This window comes from Sapajus apella, unplaced genomic scaffold, assembly GCF_009761245.1.
Source record: "Sapajus apella isolate SASKATOON/1434 unplaced genomic scaffold, GSC_monkey_1.0 scaffold48, whole genome shotgun sequence".
In the NCBI taxonomy this organism is placed as follows: domain Eukaryota; kingdom Metazoa; phylum Chordata; class Mammalia; order Primates; family Cebidae; genus Sapajus; species Sapajus apella.
Window position 1 is genome coordinate 9,104,327 of NW_022436988.1, and position 20,578 is coordinate 9,124,904.

Sequence of the window (20,578 nt, forward strand, 5' to 3'; positions counted from 1 at the left end):
ACTGCCCTGCGCCCACACGCGGGGTTGGGGGCGGTGTGTGTTCAGTCAGCGCTGCTCCCTCCTTCTCCATGGAGCCTCAGTCTCTCATGGGGTGTGCAGGAATCGTCCCCTCCGTCCCGCAGGGCCATTTTAGATGAGGGTGGCAACTCTTCCCTCTTCCACAGCCAGCGCTTGCTCAGCAGTCCTCCTGTGTGAAAAGCTGAACAGGAGCCCCTGGTTTAATCACCCCCTAGCTGGGGGCATCAGGGCTTCATGTAAAACTGTGGAGTCAACCAGTACAGGCAGAGGGAGTGACCTAGGGAGGGGCCACATACAGGGGCGCCCTGGCCCGTCCCTGGATGTCCTACACCACTCTGCTAGGCCTGGGAGGCCCAGGTGTGGACAGGGGAGCAGGGCACTCTATTGAGGGTCTGTGGGATTCTGGAAGGTTGCACTGCATGGTGATAATCGGCTCAGCTCTGGGGTCCAAAAGTCACTTCAAATCTCAGCTTCACCAGATAATCCTAGGTGACCATAGGCACAGTTTAACCTCTTTAGGCTCTGTCTTCTCATCTGCAAAATGGGATAGTAAAGGATTTTTTTCTTTTTTTTTTTTTGAGATGAAGTCCTGTTCTTGCTGCCCAGGCTGGAGTACAGTGGCATAACCTGGGCTCACTGCAACCTCCGCTTCCTGGGTTCAAGCGATTCTCCTGCCTCAGTCTCCCCAGTAGCTAGGATTGCAGGTGTCCACTACCACACCCAGCTGATTTTTTGTGTCTTTAGTAGAGATGGGCTTTTGCCATGTTGGTCAGGCTGGTCTCAAGTTCCTGACTTCAGGTGATCTGCCTGCCTCAGCCTCCCAAAGTGCTGAGATTCCAGGCAAGAGCCACCGCGCCCAGCAAGGAATTGTTGAATCATAGAATTGCTGTGAGCACTAACGAGGAGAGTTAAGGCAAGAGCTTGGCACAGGAGATGAGCCCCACAATGTCCTTCACCATCATCTGCAGGGCTCCGTCACTATTGTCTCATCAAGTCCTTTGACCCCAGACAGGACAGGAGCCCAGGAAGCATTGAGATCCTAGATTATTCCATTGAAAGGTGGCTTCTAGGTCTCCCGGCCAGCACTCCTCCAGTACGTCCATCTCAGCCACTCCAGGTCCCACTTTGTTGTTCAACAGCATTCCCAGAAAGGAAAGCTGTGTTCTCCTCTGCCCTGGCCTAAGTTGAATCGAGGCGAAATGCCCTCCCTGCCCCCTCTCCATAGTAGTTCCAGGTCTTCTGGAAACTCACCAGCAGCCACTCTGGATCCCTATGGCCTGTGGACCTGCAGCGCCACCGTTCCCGGGGAGCTTGTGAGAGACACGGCTTCTCGAGATCTAGCCCAGGCCTGGGGCAGGGAGGTCAGAACCTGCCCCTGGACCAGATACCCCGGGGATGGATACGTGCATAGAGTGTGGGAAGGTGCTCCGTGCCTTCTAGGAGACTACAGGTCTCTCTCACCACTGTGACTATTAAAATGTGCGCTCTGAATGAAGGGACCCCCAAAAAGGCTTTGTGTGAGCAACATGCTGTTTATTCACCCAGGTGCGGGCAGGCTGAGTCTAAAAAGAGAGTCAGCGGAGGGCGGTGGGAGAGGAGTTGGTTTTACAGGTTTGGGGTGGGCAGTGGAAAGTTACAGAAGTTACAGTTTAGGGCAGTTCTTTGCAAGCTGAGAGGGGGTCATAAGTTTGGAAGCTGGGAGGGGGTCGTAGGGTGTAGAGTCACGAGGTTGACCAGAGTCAGTTACAAAGTCCAATGGCCTTATCCGTTAGGGCGGGAATAAGGAACAATAGAGAATGTCTCAACGTGGTTGATCATTTCTGCCTCTTTTCATGGTCTTCCAGTTACTTCAGATTTTCCAGGAGCTCATCTGAAGTCACAAAGGTTAACATGGCGTCCACGGGGCCGTCAGTCAGCCCAAAAGACCTTACAGCGACAAGCCTCAGCCATGTGTGTCCCAGGGAAATTCAAGCCTCGTGCAAGTAAATTATTATTAATAGTTACTGTACCAACATTTGCAAATAATGTCACTTTTGAAAACGGAAATTAGAGCTGGCTCAAAGTTATTCCTATCAAGACGTCACCCTTATGTGTGCGTTCTAACGTGCTTTCTTGAAGGAGAATTACTGTCATTGTGCACACACACTGGGAACCTGTCAGCAGGCATCCACTGAGGAGGGAGGACCTAACCCACCCTTCCTCCTGAACAGCAGTCCTGCCTGTTATGTTCCCAAGAGGCATCAGTCAGATGGTGTAGGAGGCAGAACTGCCCAGGGCGTCAACATCCATGCTGGGCACGTCTCGTTCTCGGAAATTCTTCCTTACGTCGGTCTGCAAGACGCCCCCTGGAACCCTCACCCTTCCTTGCTGAGGCTCTGGCTGCACGTGGGGCTAACCCACCTCCTCTTTCATAGACACAGCTGTTCCTTCTTATTGCTGCTGTAACTAATTGCTACAAACTGAGGGACTTGCAATAACTGAAACGGATTCTGTCACAGCTCTGGAGGCCGGAAGTGTGACATCAAGGTGTCGTTGGATCCGCTCTCTTCAAAGGCTCCCCGGGAGGATCCTTCCTCGCCTCTTCCCAGGCGTCCCTTGGTTTGGGGCTGCCAAGCTCAAATCACTGCCTCTCTCATCTGTGGCTTTCTCCTCCTCCCACCCAAATCTCTCTCTGCCTCTCTCTGTCATGATATCTGCCATTGGATTTGGGGTCCCCGCCTGAATCCAGAATCTCACTTTGAAATCCGTACCTTAGTTACATCTGCAAAGATTCCTTCTCCAAATAAGATCACATTCACAGGCTCCGGGAAGCAGGACATGGACAAATCTTTTGGGGGCCACTCATCGACCCACTGCGTGGTCCATTCAGATACCTAAAGGCACGCTCTCAATCTGTCGCCTCTTCCCCAAGCAAAGCCAAACTCCGGAATCTTTCAGCAGGTCTTCCGTGTGATCAGCTGTCAGCCTGACACCCCTGGCCCTGGGCAGAATGCCTGTCTCCTCCCAGACAAAAGATTTGAACAATTTTAACCTGGTAGGGTAGGATGAGCTATGGCGGGCAGTGGGTGGTGTCATTTAGGTAGACAACTTGCAAAAGGAGGTTCCCAAAAGCAGGGCTGGGATGTGGGTGAGGCAAGAGAGGTGTTTGGAATCTAAGGCACCGCTCTCTCTGAGTCTCATGCAGGCAGGCCTGTGAGCCTGAATGCCTACTTACATCCGCACCCTGGGCCTCAGTCTCCTCTCCCTAGCCCGGGTCTGCCCTAAAGAAGCCAGCTGGGGGACTTCCCGGCCTCCCTCTCTGGAGAAACATTTCAGAACTGAGCCACCCACCAACGCGAATGAGCTTCCTGGGAGAGTGAGGGAGACTCCCTGCCTGTCTCCTGGGTACTCCCCACCACTTCCACACCAGGTTCCCAGAGGTCAGTCCCATCCCTGCCTGGGACAGAGTTAGGGAGAGTCCTGGGAGGAGAAAATGGCTCCTGTTAGAGGGGCCCTTTCCCTTAGGGTCTCAGCCACCATGCCTCGTTTGCCACGCATGGGAGTATACAGGGGTAGTGCTTCCTGGGCTTGGCCAGTGTACAGATTCTGTGGTTGTTCCAGGCATTTCTTGGCAGATCACTGGAGACTTTTTTTTTTGAGACAGAGTTTTTTTTTTTTTTTTTTGAGACTCTTGTTGCACAGGCTGGAGTGCAATGGCATGATCTTGGCTCAATGCAACCTCCGCCTCCCGGGTTCAGGCGATTCTCTTGCCTCAGCCTCCCGAGGAGCTGTGATTACAGGCATGGCCTGCCACACCTAGCTAGTTTTTGTATTTTTAGTAGAGATGGGTTTCTCCATGTTGGTCAGGCTGGTCTCGAACTCCTGACCCCGTGATCTGCCCGCCTCATCCTCCAAAATTGCTGGGATTACAAGTGTGAGCCACTGCACCTGGTCAACTCTGAGACTGTTTCATGGACCTCCACTCGTAAGCCCCGTGGAGGCTGAGGGCGAGTCCTGCCTGGCATGGTACCCACCCAGCCTCATCCAGTTAGCCTCTGGCACTGTGCCAGTTGGCAGCTTATTGCTGGTTCCCCAGCCTTCCTCCCCTTCAGCCTCCTGGGCGCTTTTAACAACCCTCATTTGCATAGCCGTTTTGAAGTTTTGAAGATAACTTTTTACCTCTCCTGTAATGGGACCTTCACAATGACCTTGACATTTATGCATTAGCCCCAGTGTACCAAGAGGAACCTGAGGTGAAGGCAACAAATCTGCTGCCCCGGGCTCCACAGCTTGGAATCTGGGGGTCGGGCCTGGTCTCCAGGTCCATCCCTCCCAATGATCAGCTCCTCCTTTACCAAACATCCTGGAGTAGACGCGCAGCAGGAGTGCCACTGCATCCAGGGGAGGCGGCAGGCCCATGGCCCAGGCCTGCTTACCTAGAGTCGCCTCTTCCCATTAAGAGGAAGAAGTCATAAAGAGCCAGCCTCCTGGCCTGGCAGGCAGGGTTTTACCTGGTCATCAAACTTTTACAAGAGGCACCAAGGAAGCAAACAGCAGGTGGTCAGGCCAGGACGGATGGGGTCAAAGTGAGTCGGCTGGCTTCCTGAAGCTGCTAAGCCAGTCGCCACCCTCTCCTACCTTCCAAGTAGCAAATTCTCTGGTTCCACTCGCAGTCAGCCTGTACCTGGATTGCTCATTCTTGAAGAGTGACCACTGCCGGGCCCACTTCTGTTTCTGCGTGAGGCCAGGAAAGCTGGAGTGGCCTCGCTCTGTGTCCCCGTTCCGCCACCCCCCTCCCCATGGGACAGCTGAGAAATCTGCAACCTTTCCCAGCTGGTTTCAGCACAAATGGGCAGGTGCCTAGAGCAGCCAGCAGGGTCCGCTCATCTGAAACCACTTTGGAAGCACAGGGGATGACTCTCCATCCAAGGTGGCGAGAAGTGAGGTGGGCTTCAGCCTGGGTCCAGATTCTTCAGGGTAAATGCCACCTGCGGGAACTCAGGCTCTGCCTGGCAGGGGTCCTCAGAGCCATTCTGAGATGACTCTTGCTTCTGCTGCCAGCAGCAGTGGGCTCCATCTCAGGGAGGGCAGGGAATCTATCCCCCATTAATCCTCAGGTCTGGTTCTTTAAGCCCACTTGGGTTTAGTCCTTCACTATTTACCGGGTGACCTAAAACTAGTGACTCAACCTCTCTGAGTGCAGGCATCTTTCTCTGGTAAGTGGAAATAACCATTAGAACCTCCAGCCTTACGGGTTGTTAAAAGGATCACATTAATTGATGGATGGAAAAGTGCTTTAATGAGTAAATGCCTGGCAAATGCAGTTACTGGTTTTTTGTTTTTTTGGTTTTTTTTTTCTTTTGAGACAGAGTCTCACTCTGTTGCTCAGGCTGGAGTGCAGTGACATGATCCTGGCTCACTACAACCTCTGCCTCCTGGGTTCAAGTGATTCTCCTGCCTCAGCCTCCCAAGTAGCTGGGATTACAGGTGCCCACCATGCCCGGCTAATTTTTGTATTTTTTAGTAGAGGCGGAGTTTCACCATGTTGGCCAGGCTGGTCTCAAACCCTTGGCCTCAAATGATCCTCCCCTCGGCCTCCCACAGTGCTGGGATTACAGGTGTGAAAATGCAGTTACTGTTAAGTCATGTCATTACGCTTGTGATGGGAACCATGCTGAGGGGTGGGCAGCAGCCATTCGCTGCCCACTTACCCACCTTTCTGCTTTCCTCATGGTCCCCCCTAGTACCAAATTTCATAATGCCAAGGCCTACTGCTACTGTAACAAGCCGAAATGGGTCCCCTCCAAATTCAGATGTTGACATCCTAACTCCCAGCACCTCAGAATGTTTCCATTTTTGGCAATAGGGTCTTTAAAAAGGTAATTGAGGGAAACTGAGGCCACTGAAGTGGGCCCTAATCCAGTATGACTGGCGTCCTTATAGGAAGAGGATATCTGGACAGAGACATGTGCAGAGGAAGGACCAGGGGAGGACATGGGGAGAAGACAGCCAAGGCCACAGGCCAAGGAGAGAGGCGGCAGAGAGACCCGCCCTGTCCACACCTTGATCTCAGACTCCCAACCTCCGAAACCGAAACCGTGAGAGAAGGAATTTCCACATGCAAACCCCACAGTCTGTGGTGTTTTGATACGGTAGCCCAGCAAAAGGATATGGTGATGTGACCTGCCTTAGGTCCTGGAAGGTATTTGTTCTGCAGGACGTCAGTATGGCTTGTGTAAAAACAGGGCTCTGTAGTCGGACGAGTCTGAGAACCACTGGGTTGAGCACAGCTCATCAGGTTTTGTTTCCTGGGTTTTTTTTGCCCTTTTCTGAGACAGAGTCTTACTCTGTCACCAGGCTGGAGTGCAGTGGCGCAATCTCAGCTCACTGCAACCTCTGCCTCCTGGGTTAAAGCAATTCTACTGCCTCAGCCTCCAGAGTAGCTGGGACTACAGGCACGTGCCACCACACCCAGCTGATTTTTGTGATTTTAGTAGAGACGGGGTGTCGCCACGTTGGCCAGGATGGGCTAGCCAGGTTTTCTTTGCTGGAAGCCCCCTCGCGGCCATGACCGTGCTCATGGCTGTTTCGAATCTCTAGGAGGGGAGAGATTAGGGGGCATTTCCCAGACTTACACGAACATGGAATCTTTGGCATTGCAAAGCATGGGCTTTGTGTTCTGCACAACAGGCCTCCCGACATGATGGAAGCCGAGACCAGTTGGGGTGGGGGGAGGCATGGGGGCAGGGTAAGACCCAGTGCCCTCTGCCCGTGCTGGCATGTCCCTCGATCTCCCTTATCAGACAAGGCGCAGGGCCAGCCGGAGTGCCACATTTTATGACTCTGTCATGTGTGAGATCTTGCCCATTAGGGAGAAGCTGTCAACACAAAGCATAGATTTCAAGACATACTTTCTACTCCAGATCATGAACAGCCCCTTCGATCATTAGAACCAGAGCATTTTTTAAAAATCCAATTTGTTTCCCACTTCATAACCCATTTAGTTTGCTTTCTGCCCTCCGGGTTAGGAAGGGAGGGCTGGAGGCTGGAGGCTGGAGCCTTCCAGAATCCTGGCTCTAGAAACCTTGCACCCCCAGAAATTGAGCAAGTTCTCCATCTGAAACCTCGATTTTCCCAGGAATTACGTTATCCGTTTCCTATAACCTAGCTGTGTATTTCTGTTGGAAGGTATTCCCTTTATAATTAGGCAGAGCTGCTGGGGGCCCTGTGGAGGGGGCCAGCGTCCCCCAGAGGGCCAAGGGGAGATATTCCGGAGGGTCTTGCAGCAGAGAAGTTTGGGAAGGTGCTGACTTCATCTGTCAAGTCCTAAAGCAATGCACTCATCCAAAATTAAATGAAAACAAAAATATTCGCCAGGCAAAGGAGTGTGAAAAATCCCCATTTCTCTCTCTCCTCAGCAGCGATGGAAACTGGGGCTTCCTGGAAGAAACCATGCATTCCCCACCTCCCCCTGTTTCTGCTGCAGTAAAAACTGACATGAGAGATTCATTGGAACATGTGCCCTCGTTCCACTATCATCAGCCCACCACAGGGACGGGAGCTATTCATCTTGTTGGTTCATCTCTCAGCCTCCGGAACACTGTGAGGGGCACCTTGCCTGTGCCGCGGTCAGATGAGGCCCCAGGGGCTCTTCCAGAGGCTGACACTCTCTGCAGTTGTCACTCGCCTACCTGCTCGGGCCAGACCAGGCCAGAGGGGACAGTGTCTTCCCAGCGGGCCAGACCAGTGTCCCAGGAGGCTGGGGTGCTGTATCACTTGCCAGACCCTCTCGTCTGCTGGCCTGACCCTGTGCTGCGCTGGAAATGGCATGCGAGCCGGACGCCCTCCCTGCCCTGGAGGAGGACAGTGCCCTGGAAGGAGAGGGCACAGAAGCATCTGTTTACAGAACCTCCGAGGGCTGCAATGGGGGCGTGCAGGAGAGCGACCAGGAGCCCGGGGCAGCTGGTGACTGACCCCTGGAGGCATTTGCGAGGTGTTGGCGAGGACCCCTTGAGCGGGGCCTGCAGGGATGGTGAAAAGTCTGTTCAGGCAGATGAGATAATTTGCTTTCCTCACACTTACCAAGCTCAGCAATCACCTCCTTCATGCATGTGAATGACTTTATTCATGCATGTGACTGACCTTATTCATGTATGTGACTCACCTTCATGCATGTGATGACCTTATTGCATGTGACTCATCTTCTTCATGCATTTAATGGCCTTATCCATGCATGTGATTCACCTTCTTCATGCATGTGACGACCTTATCCATGTATATGACTCACATTCTTCATGCATGTGATGGCCTTATCCATGCATGTGATTCACCTTCTTCATGCATGTGATGACCTTATCCATTATGCGACTTCACGTTCTTCATACATGTGACTTTATGAATGTGACTGTTTGTCTTCCCATCCCCCTAAAACATAAACTCAGAGCAAGGCCTTTGTCTACTTTTTTTTTATTGGTGTATTCCCAGTGCCTAGCTCAGTACACAGTAAGCACGCAAAACTACGTGTTGAAAGGTTGGGAATGAAGGAAAAGAAAGGGCCAGGGTGGAAAGGACCTTGGCAGAGAGTGACAGGTGCCTGCCCCATCCCCCCGTCTTACAGGAATCACCCCCTGCCTTCCCACCCTGACAGGTCCCAGGACTGCCTCACCAAGAAGTGCATGGCCATGAATCATTCCCCTTCATAGCTCCCAGGTGCGCCAAGGTTGCCATGGGGAAGGCCCAGATGAGGTCCCTGGGCTGCACTTGCTTGCCAGCAGGTGCAGGGTGGCAGGTGGGGGCTGCTGGCTGGCCCTGGCACGCACCCCTCAGGCCCCCGCTCCTGCCTCCCCAAGCCTCAGTCCTTTTAGCTCTCATTTGTAAGTGGGCCTCAGCCCAAGCGCAAAATTCAGCGGGAATCCGGCCGGGTTCCCAGACGCTTAATTGGAGCTGGGCTCTTCATTACCTGCACACCTGTTCCCCAACACCATATGGTCTGAGGTAAATAGACTGTAATTGTTTATCCAGAGTCCATTCTGCCGTGAGTGAGTGAGTGCGGGGCCGCCTCCGTGCCACCGCTCCCTCCCCCTCCATCGCCCCTGCCGCTGATCCCTCTCCGGGCTGCTGAAGGACGAAGCCTCACGCAAGGTTAAAGAGTTTACAGCTGTCCCGGCAGAGCCACCTTCCACGCCCAGGGCGCACCTTGGAGCAGTTTCTCCGCCAGCTCCAAGGAAAAGTCCCTGCCCAGCTATGCCACTGCTGGGAGCTTGGCAGCCGGGCCTCCCTGCCCTTCCAGCATGGCAAAGCAGCTGGGCCCCTCGCTAGCCCTGGGATCATTCATCTCTTTCCCTGTGGAGGCTGGAAGATGTCTGAGAAGGGCCTGGGCTTTGGATCCTTGAAGGCATGGGCCTGCCTGGATCTCTGTGCTGCCACTTTCCAGTTCAATGGCCTCAGGTGAGTCGGGGCATGATTTTTTTCTGCATCACACAGTCATTTATAACAGAAGGCACTAATGTTCACAGGCTTCGTCCTGTTGGGTCAGCACGCTGCCGTGTACTTTAGAGACGGCACCTCTTGCAGGAAGGCTTCGATTATTCACACTTTACAGAGGAACAAAGTCAGGCTTAGGCTGGTGAACCCACTCGCCCAGTACCACCCAGCCAGAAACTGGGGGAGGTGGAATTCTAACCCAGTTCTGTCAATTGTGGAACCCGATCTCCTGACCACCATGCTATATTTATGTTATGAGATCATGCATCAAAGGGACCTGGCCTGGTGCCTGGCATAAGAACAAAATCAATAAGTGCCCATTTTTTTCTCTCTGTCCTTCCTTCAGTGAACAGATGCCCCCGCCACCACCACTCAGGCTTCTGGGAGGTACCCAGAGCTTCGGGCTGCCCATGTGCCCTCCCCCAAGGCAGAGCATAAATAGAGCAGAGCCTGGTCCCCTCCCCAGTCCCCTTGCCTTTGCTCCTGGCCAGCCCTACCAGGAAGCAGTGGTCCTTCCCCACCATCCAGCCGATCCCCAGATGGCCCTGGACCACCACACAGCCAGGCAGACAAAAGAGGAGGGCAGGATGGTGGCTGGCAGGCAATGCTCCAACAGAGCTGAGCTCCCATCCTTGGAAGAAGTCAGAGGAGTCGATCTTAAGAAAGAGCAAGGGGGCTGGGCGTGGCGGCTCACGCCTGTAATCCCAGCATTTTGGGAGGCCGAGGCAGGTGGATCACCTGAGGTCAGAAGTTCAAGACCAGCCTGGCCAACATGGTGAAACCCCCATCTCTACAAAAATATGAAAATTAGCTGGGCATGATAGCAGGTGCCTGTAATCCCAGCTACTTGGGAGGCTGAGGTGGGAGAATGGCTTGAACCTGGGAGGTGGAGGTTGCAATGAGCCAAGATCGTGCCATTACACTCTAGTCTGGGTGACAGAGCAAGACTCAGTCTAAAAAAAGAGAGAGAGAGAGAGAGAAAGGCAAGCGTCCCTTGCTCTTCTGCATTTTGGGGGCTCTGGCTGAAAGCACAACCCCATGCAGGAGGCAGAGTGCTCAGTACATTGGTGGAGAACCAGAGCCACATGAGAACCTGGACACTCCAGGCACTGGTTCCTGTCCTCGGGCATGGGAGAAGGCTGCTCTTCACCACCTCACCACCTGAGTTTTTCCCTTTCCTGCTCAGAGCTCTCCAGCCTGCCCAGAGCTGCTCCAGGAGGATGGATGGCTTCCCCAAGCCCAAGAGAACGGATGCTGTGTCCTCTTAATCTGCACGGAATTGGTCTTTAATATGATGAAGGGTTCCTAGACCTTTCAGCTCTGACAGATCCCCTCTGTAGCAAAGTCACTGGCTCTTACCAGAGCCTGCCTGGGCCAGCGGGCAGCCTCAGGGGGGCTCAGAGGCTGTCTCACCCCCAGCCAGTCAGCAGCAGCTCCCCCAGCCCAGAGGAAGGATGAGACCCAAGTCCTATCCTTTGAGACACTGTCATCTCCCTGGATAGATAGACACCAAGTTCCCACTACACACACATTCATCAGCCCACAAAGAGGAGCTCCACGCTTGAAGCACATGGCCTCAAGGAAGCCAGAAAACCAGGGAGAGCAGAAAGAAGCTGGAGCCTGTGGGGTAATTAGGGAAGTCTTCCTGCAGGAGGTGTCCCCAGGGTGCTTGAGAGCTCTGATCCCCATCAGTTACCTGCTGGCTCTGTGGAAGATAGGGGCTCAGGCAGGAGCAAGAAATCTGCGAGCAAGAAAAAATATATATACATGAAAAATAAAGGAAAACGCCTTTCCTAGCAAGTTTTCCATCTGCCCACAGGGAGGCCCTTTGAAGAAGAGCCCATGTCCCGAGCAGCAGCAGATGCTGACTCCCACATCTCTGGAAAGGGGAAGGAGTTTTAAAAGATACTTAAGCTGCTGTATAAATTGGGCCCTCAGGTGATGCCATGTGGGTCTGCCCTGGCCTGATGAGCATCGGGATATCTGTAAGCCCAGGCGTAAGGCAGGGCTGCTGGAGTGGTCAGCAGGGCGCCTCCCTGCCCTAGGCATGGGAAAGATGCAGCGTCCTGGAAGCAGGAGTCCCACTCCCTGGGAATGTGAGCCTTCGAGGAAATCTCTGTAACTCAAAGACTTGGAAGGCCAGGCGTGGAGGCTTGTGCCTGTAATCCCAGCACTTTGGGAAGCTGAGGAGCGCAAATCACAAGCTCAGAAGTTTGAGACCAGCCTGGCCAATATGGCGAAATGCTGTCTCTACGAAAAATTAGCCGGGTGTGGTGGCACATTCCTGTAGTCCCAGCTACTCAGGAGGCCAAGGCAGGAGAATCTCTTGAACTTGGGAGGCGGAGGTTGCAGTGAGCTGAGTGCACCATTGCACTCCAGACTAGGTGACAGAGTGAGACTCCGTCTCAAAATAAATAAATAAATAAATAAAAGACTTGGAAACTGGACACAGGTGTTCTGGTCAGGGTCCTGGGTGGGGGTAGGCGCCCTGGATGAAAGAGAAAAGGAAGGAATATGTCCTGGACTCCTGTTCTATGGCTGGACACGGGACCAGACACTTTATAGACACTCTCATTTAATTCTTGAAGACCGTCCGGCTAGGTATCCTTACTACTCCCATTTCACAGATGAGAAAACTAAGGGTCAGAGAGATGAAGTCACCTGCCCAAGGTCACACAGCCAGAAGGGGCCAGAGCTGGCATTCAAACCCAAGCCACACACTGTGCCTCTCTTTGAATGTTCCACTCTGGGTAGGCCCAGGGAAGGTGGAGCAGCTGGAGACAGTCCCCAGAACTTTGCAAACTGGCCTGGACTTTGTGGCATAGCCTCCGGCCCTGGGATGCGGGGGACACGCAGAGCTGGCAGGGTTTGAGATGAGGGAGGAGGGCTGCTTCCTCAGGCTCGTTTCCTTATAAGAACACCTGTGTCCAGCTTCAAAGCCATGGCCGTCCACTGCCAGGACCCTGCCCACATCTCCCAGGCATCCAGCAGGCAGCACATGGCACAGGCATCTGGGATTCACCTGAGAGCTTCTCTCAGCCCAGGTGGGGGCTCAGCTCAAACAGGTAGGAAGTGAATGTCCCTGGAAGCAGTCTTGGCCAGTATCAAATGGAATCAGAGGATGAAATTTCCAGCTGCTCCTCCCTTGGGTGGAATAACTTCCAGGGGCTCTTCACCATCTCCCCATGTTCCCCAGTGGAATTGGGCACCATTGCCCTTGGCAGTAACCTGCTCGATAGCACAGCATCCTGCATTCACTTCTTCCCATACTGTCTCCTTTCCCACTCCCCTGCTAGTGCTTCCCAAGATCATGCCCCAAAGAAATAGACGTGGGCCGGGCACCATGGCTCACGCCTGTAATCCCAGCACTTTGGGAGGCCGAGGCGGGTGGATCACAAGGTCAGGAATTTGAGACCAGCCTGGCCAACTGGTGAAACCCGTCTCTACTAAAGATATAAAAATTAGCCGAGCATGGTGGCAGGCACCTGCAATCCCAGCTACTCGGGGGACTGAGGCAGGAGAATTGCTTGAAACCAGAAGACAGAGGTTGCAGTGAGCTGAGATGGTGCCACTGCACTCCAGCCTGGGCAAAAGAGCAAAACGCCGTCTGGAAAAAAACAAAAACGCACTCCACCCCTTGTCTTGGGTCTGTCTTGGGTCTGCTTCTGGGGGACCCAAGCTTAGCCTTCCCCTGCGCACCGTTCCTGCACCCCTCCCTGTGTTCCCGTCCACCTGACCCCAATGCATCAGGAGAACAAAGGTAGGTTTTCTCCTCGAGGAGACATAACTAATAACAAGATCACAAGCAACCCAAAGACACAGGCATCGAATGTTACACAGCCGGAGTAAGATCCGTATCTCCCTATCCTCAGCGCCAAGCTTCAGAGTGACAGAGCAGCTGCCGACCCTCTCATTGATGAAGTGTGTTATAAGTGCTAACTAATAATAATACCGTAAAATGCCTCAGTGCTCAAGCATGAGCTCTGGGCTCCAGATAAAATGCCAGACAGATAGATTAGCAGGCGGAGGAAACGCTCCAGAAGCCATCTCCCCGCAGCTCCCGGGGCCTAATAGATAGGTCCAATCAACCCACTTCAATTACTACTTGGGGACTAATAACCAAGAGGCTGATTAAATCCCCTGCTCAAGTGCCTGTGCTGTGCAGAGCCGGTGACAGGTGAGGACGAGGAGAATGCGATGGTGTGAGCTTTCCTTCCCTGGGATGGGGCAGCGTGCAGGTCGTCTGGGCAGACCCGGGCTAACCCGCCGCAGTGCCCCACCTGTCCTCGCTGCGCCATGTCTGAAGCCCAGGCTGCCATCACCCAGCACTGGCTGGGCACGGAGCAGGGCTGGCATCCTCTGCTGTCCTCCTTGGCCCACTCCTCTCCATTTTCCATCAAGAGAAAACGAAAAAGCTGAACGAGGCCATGGAGAGCCAGAAGAACAGCTGATCTGCTTGTCCTTGGGGGATAATTTGGATGAAGGAGGTGGTTTGCCTCTGCGGAGAGCCATCAGGGCCAAACCCAGGTGGAGGGGAGCACCAGGCAGTGAGGGCCTGTCTCAGAGCTAAAGGCAGAAGAGGGAATGACGGCCAAAGCATTCGACAAGGGCCCTTGAGGACTGTGGGCCTCAGAGGGTAGGACTTGAGTAGGACCATGGGAAATGCAGGGAGGGGATGGTTCTGAGTCCCAGAGACGCCGCCTTCCTCTGGGGGCTGGGGGCAGGCGACAGCACCCCAGGAGCCACAGCAGGGTGACTGTTAGCCTCGATCCCACTCGCCCCCAGACACCTTTTCCCTGTGCCCCATCATTCTAAGTTAGGAAGGTCAGAGTGACTGCTGTCACTGCTGTGGGAGGAGCGAGGCCTTCCCCAGGGGAAGTGTGTCACGTGTGTCCCGCTGAGCCAGAGGGTCTTTTTTCATATAGGGCCTTTGACTTTCAGAAAAATATTAGACTCAAAGAATGAGGGAGGAGGAAGAGGAAGAAGAGAGAAAGTGGGGAGGGAAGGAAGAGGGGGAGGGGAAGGAGAAAGCAAAGAAGAGGAGGAGGAGGGAGAGCACGGGAGGAGGCAGAGGAAGCAGAAACAATTTACGCTACAATTTATATTTAAGAGAGAACACAAGGAAACATTTGATTTTTTTCCTAGTCCATCTGAGAACAAAATAGTGTGAATGTTGCTGAACATGTGTTTTTTAAAAATGAAAAACAGAGAATGTAAAATCGTATCCAGGCCTCCCAACAAGCAACATCTGAATGCTCACAACCGGGTCTGTGAATCTGAGGGGACAGGGCCGTGTAGGAGGAGGTGGGGAAGGCAGCTCCTCTGACAACTGGCTAGGAAGCCTCCAGGTCCCAGAGATGATGAACCGGAGGAACTCGCCCCTCCTTGTTGGAGAAGAACACAGAAATGCTCCACATATGGAAATTCAACTTATAAACTCTTGTTACTCACGAGCCGGAGGTGAGCAGATGGGAAATGAAACGACACCAGCAGTGAGCCCGGGAGTCCCGATGTGAGTGGGAACGGGGAGGCCAAGTACCTGGGAGGGGTAGCCAGGGGAGGGAGGAGACGGAGGTGGGGCCCGGGGAGCAGGATTGGCACCTGGAGTCTGTCCCAGGAGGAGGCTGGGATGTGGGAAAGAGACCAGCAGGGAGGTGGGCACAGCGGGATACGTGAGTGAGGGGCTCTTGCTCCCTTTTCCTTCCAGAGGGTCTGACAGCGGTGGGGAAGGGTGCCTGTGGATGAGGGAGCAACCAGGTACATCCTATAACGTTCCAAATTGCTCCCTAACCCTCTTTTGGGTTTTCATTCTAATAAATGAGGCACCAGACTGGTGTCCCACTCCATGGAGACAGGTCTCTGGCTCTGCCTGAAGCCCCCTCTCTGCTTCCTCCCGGGTCCCTGCGCTTCCTCCCGAGTTGCAGACACCTGCCTGGTCACCTCAGTGGGATATGGGGCTTGGCGCAGGGATCCGTTTGCAAGGGCTGCCATGACAAAGTGCCGCAGGCTGGGAGTCTTACGCAACAGAAATTTGTTCCCCACAGCGCTGGTGGCTGGAAGTCTGAGCTCAAGGTGTGAGCAGGTTTCCCCTGAGGCCTCTCTTCTCCTTGGCTTGGAGGTGGCCGTCTTCTCTGTGCGTCTTCACATGGTCCTCCCTTTGTGTCTGTCTGTGTCCAAATCTACTCTTCTTAGAAGGACACCAGTCACACGGGATGAGGGTTCATCATCACGTTAGCTCAATCTGCTCTTTAAAGACACCATCTCCAAATGCGGTCACATTCTGAGGTGCTGGGGTTGGATGTCCACATCTGGATTTGAGAGGGGTACAGCGCAGCCCATGACAACACCCAGCAGAGGAGATGCGCAACAGGGGTGGGGCTTGGGAGGCCAAGGTAGGAGGATCACTCAAGGTAAGGAGTCAAGACCAGCCTATCCAATATGGTAAAACCCTGTCTCTACTGGAAATACCAAAAAAAAATTAGCCAGGTGTGGTGGCGGGTGCCTACAATCACAGTTACTTGGAAGGAGGGAAGGAAAGGAAGGAAGGAAGGAAAGAAGGAAGGAAGGAAGGAAGGAAGGAAGGAAGGAAGGAAGGAAGGAAGGAAGGAAGGAAGGAAGGAAGGAAGGATAAGAAAAGAGACAGGGGCCAACTGCGCACACAGACCCTCCTTTAAGCCCCCAAGTGCTGGTGCTAATGGGCACCAGGGCAGAAAGCGGGCAGCCACTCATTTGGGCAGACCCCAATTTACAAATCCCGTGGCTTCTGTTTCTTCTTCTCCTCCTGCTTGGGCAAGGCCTGCTGTGCTCTGCACCCTAAGTCTCAGGCAACAAGTGGGACAGAGGTCTGGGAAGGAGGGGACCTGGCTATTGTCAGCAACCCCCTTCCATCTTCCCCTGTCCTCAGAGCTCGGTGGGAAGCAGGGAGAGGGCAAGACCTTCATCAGCTTAAGTGACAATGATTGTTGGGGAGACCTGAGACTGAGCCACCGCAGGTGAAGGGAAGAGGAGGGAAGAAAAAGGCAGGGAGACTTGGTAAAGGTCAGAAAGGAAACCGAATCTATTTCTGCCACATCCGGGCTGTGGAGCACTGCACATGCCTTCCAGCTTTTCAGAGCCTCATCACCACTGTGAATGCGGACGGTATCATCAGTGGCTCCATTATCAGAGGAGCAAACACAGACCCAGAGGGGTCCAGCGACTTCCTAATGCCATGACTGGCAGGTGGAGGACGTGGAGTTTCAACCCAGGTTTGTCCAACTGGCCAGCTCCATTTCCGCTGCCCTTCCTACCCTGCACTGCCAGGCTGTGTCTTGTGTTAGGTCCCCAAGCTGGAGGGTGAGCCCCCCAGGTTTCCAGGTGTCAATATGAAGCAGATCAGCAATCCAGAACCTCAGGGAAGGTTTACAGGACGGCACAAACCAGAAGTCAGAAGTGAGCCCAAAGCCAGGAAACCTGGGATGACAGAACTGGTGGTCTCCCAAATCTAAGAGGAAAGACTAATGCGGTCAAAGCCCCAATCATGGGAGCGCTAAGGTGTGCTCTCAAAACGCATCTGAGTAGGTCTTGCCCTAACCCTGCGGAGTTGCAGGCTCCCTGGGCCTGGCAGTGAAGGTCAAAACTATGCCTACGGCATGATCTGGGGCCAAACGAGGGGGACAGAGAAGTGAGTCCTGAATGTCTCAAATTCCCTGTATTGAGGAAGACGCTCTCCTTGAGGGATCAGCCAGGGTCACAGCAGAGAGCAAGAAGCAGTTGAAGATGCAAACTCAGGTCACCCAGCGCTGACCTGGCCCAGCCATTGCCCTTGGGAGAAACACACTGGTGGATAACCAGGAAGGAAGTTCGTTCTTAACAAGAGCTGGGGTGGAGCTGTAGTGGGAGAGGGTCCCACGCTTCCTCTGGAACAGGTTCTCGGGGCTGATAACTGGGTGAGGGACCCAAGGCCGAGGAGTGAGCTCTCTCTCTGGAGCCCGTCTGTGTCCAGGACAACCGTGATGACAATAAGACCAGTGCCAGGCTTCTTGGGTTTACTATAGACCTTGGCCAAGTGACTTAACTTACCTATGGCTCAGTTTTCTCATCTGTAAAATGGGATAAACACAGCACCCACCTCACTGATGAGCCAACCCAGACAAATACCTCCCAGCCTGCCTGGCCCACAGCGAGCACCTCTGAGCTTTAGCTGTCAGTACACGCAGCCGAAGGACGTGGTCTTGCCCTCGCAGCAGCTGGTAGATGATTTCTCTTAGAGCAAGAGAACTGCCCTGCTTTTGAAAACTCCTTGGTAAGGCCCCTGGAGGAAAGGGCTAGGACTTCAGAACCCAATGGGGGATGAACCCTCCATAAAAGACAAGGGAGGGCCAGGCGTGGTGGCTCAAGCCTGTAATCCCAGCATTTAGGGAGGCTGAAGAGGGTGGATCATGAGGTTAAGAGATCAAGGTCATCCTGGCCAACATGGTCAAACCCTGTCTCTACTAAAAATACAAAACACTTAGCTGGGCATGGTGGCTTGTGCCTTTAGTCCCAGCTATTCGGAAGGCTGAAGCAGGAGAATCTCTTGAACCTGGGTGGCAGAGGTTGCAGTGAGCCGAGATCCTGCCACTGCACTCCAGCCTGGGCAATAGAGCAAGACTCTGTCTCAAAAAAAAAAAGAAAAAGAAAAAGAAAAAAAGACAAGGAATGAGTTTGTAGGACAGAGCCTGGGTCAGGAGGGTGGGGAAGCCAGGAACTGTGGAAGGCTGGAAGGTTGCCCCCACCCTGCACCCCTCGAGTCTCACTAAGCTCTCAAAATTCTTGAGGCCGGTGGATGGTTCTGGAGAAAGGGTGAAGGGTTGTGTCCTGTATCTGTGTCTGCCCACGTAAGGTCCCCAGTGGCCCCAGGCATGACACTGAAGTTTGAAGCAAGCTTTCCTAAATCTCCAAGGAGTGGGAGATTCTATGTTCACCACTAGGCTTCAGCTGGATCGGCTGGAGGCCAAAAAAAGTGAGCCATGCATCAGAGGCAGTTTCCCGTGGACACGTCCAAGGGGGAAACCAGCATCTCCATAAAACCAAGTCAGCGCTGACCCAAGGTCTCTGCCTGATGACTGCCGCACAGCCCTCAGCTACCTCCCATGTAAGTTCTGTCCCATTTCAAACAGCAAAGACAGTTGGATGTCAGAGATGGTTTGCATCTCCAACTTTTGTGGAATTCCCTGTGCGAGAGCCTCCAGGCCCAGGGAAAATTTCCCCGGTGGCAGTGCCCTGTTCCCAACATGAGCCTCCCCTCCCAGCCTCCCCGCTGTTGAATCCAGTGTGATTGTCTCTGGGGCCCATAATGGAATTTTATCAGGGGTTCCTGTAACTGGATTGCTTATTTGCAGCCTTCCGCCGGCGGTGGCTCCAGATAAAGAATGCAGAGTCTGTGCTTTGGTGTCACAAACTCTGCCTGGCCACCATCCATCATCCTGTCAAGACATCACTCCAGACAGCCCGGCTTTAAGCAGAACCAGGTTGGGGATTTTCCTCCCAAGAATAACAAACAGCAGCTAAGTCAGTTTAGGAAGCCTCTGCTTCCCCGCATCCCTTCATTACGGGTGAGTGAATTTCAGGTTTCCCCATGTTGTCCAGCCAGTCCCCCTCCACTCCCTCAAGGTCTGGAGCAGCAAAGTCACCAACCCTTGTCCAGTTCGAGAAACCGCTAAATGCCACAGTGAGTTTATGCAACCCTTAGCAGGTAGGATATGGAGATTGGAATAGCAAAAATTCTTTGCAGGTAGAGAGCATTTATAAAATTCATCCACGTGCCTCATCCCATCGATCTTTATGACCACCCTATAAGGCAGAGATTGTATTCCCCAGTTGCAGTTGAGCTGACGGAGACTCAGAGAAGTTAGGTGAGTTCTCCAAGGTCACACAGAATCAGGGGAAGTTGGGGTCTGCACCCAGTTCTTTCAACTCTAAATCACACACTCTCGGTACTCCTTACCTTGCAGCTCTTCATTCTTCCCCATACTCCCCCTCTCCTCAAACTGTGGCGTTCTGTTGCTGTCTGTCTTTCCATACCTAGTCCTGAGCATGCAGCGATGGTCTGGACATCTCAGTGGCTGCATGGAGAGGGGGCCTGGCCATCTCAGAAACTGCATGGAGTGAGAGTGTGACCATCTCTGAAGCTGCATGGGGCTGGCCATCTTAGTAGCTCTATGAGGGAGGGGCTGGTCATCTCAGTATCTCTATGAGGGAGGGGCTGGCCATCTCAGCAGCTCTATGAGGGAGGGGCTGGCCATCTCAGTACCTCTATGAGGGAGGGGCTGGTCATCTCAGCAGCTCTATGAGGGAGGGGCTGGTCATCTCAGCAGCTCTATGAGGGAGGGGCTGGCCATCTCAGTAGCTCTATGGAGGGAGGGGCTGGCCATCTCAAAAGCTGTATGGAGTGAGGGGCTGGACATCTCAGTAGTTCTATGGAGTGAGGGTCCAGCCATCTCAGTAACTGCATGAAGGGAGGGGCTAGCCATCTTAGTAGCTCCATGGAGATGGGGGCTGGCCATCTCAGAAGCTGTGTGCGGGGAGGGGCTGGCCATCTCAGTGGCTGCATGGAGTGAGGGATTGGCCATCTCAGAAGCTGCATGAAGGGAGGGGCTGGTCATCTCAGTGGCCGCATAGACTGGGGGACTGGCCATCTCAGTGGATGCATGGACTGGGGGACTGGCCATCTCAGTGGCTCTGTGAAGTGGGGGACTGGCCATCTCAGAAGCTGCATGGAGGGAGGGGCTTGTCATCTCTGTGGCTGCATGGACTGGGCGACTGGCCATCTCAATGGCTGCATGGAGGAAGGGACTGGCCATCTCAGTGGCTCTGTGGAGTGGGGGACTGGCCATCTCAGTGGCTGCATGGAGGAAGGGACTGGCCATCTCTGTAGCTGCCCTTGGTTGTCTCCGGGGAGGCACTGATCCTCAGCCAGTCTGCCCTCCTCTCCTCTGAATCGTAACCATCCAGGATCAGTGAGGCTGGAGCTATGAGGCGGTTGCTTAGAATGATCCAGTCCTTCTCTTTGATCTGATAGCTCCAGGAGCCAGCTGTGGCCAGCACAGTTCCCTCCCTTGTGAATGCGCAGTGAGAC

At 53.7% G+C, this 20,578-nt stretch overlaps 1 pseudogene; it reads right to left on the minus strand.

The window, feature by feature from the left end:
- Window positions 1-452: 452 nt before the first annotated feature.
- On the minus strand, window positions 453-19,472 carry LOC116525430 (annotated as a pseudogene).
- Window positions 19,473-20,578: the final 1,106 nt, after the last annotated feature.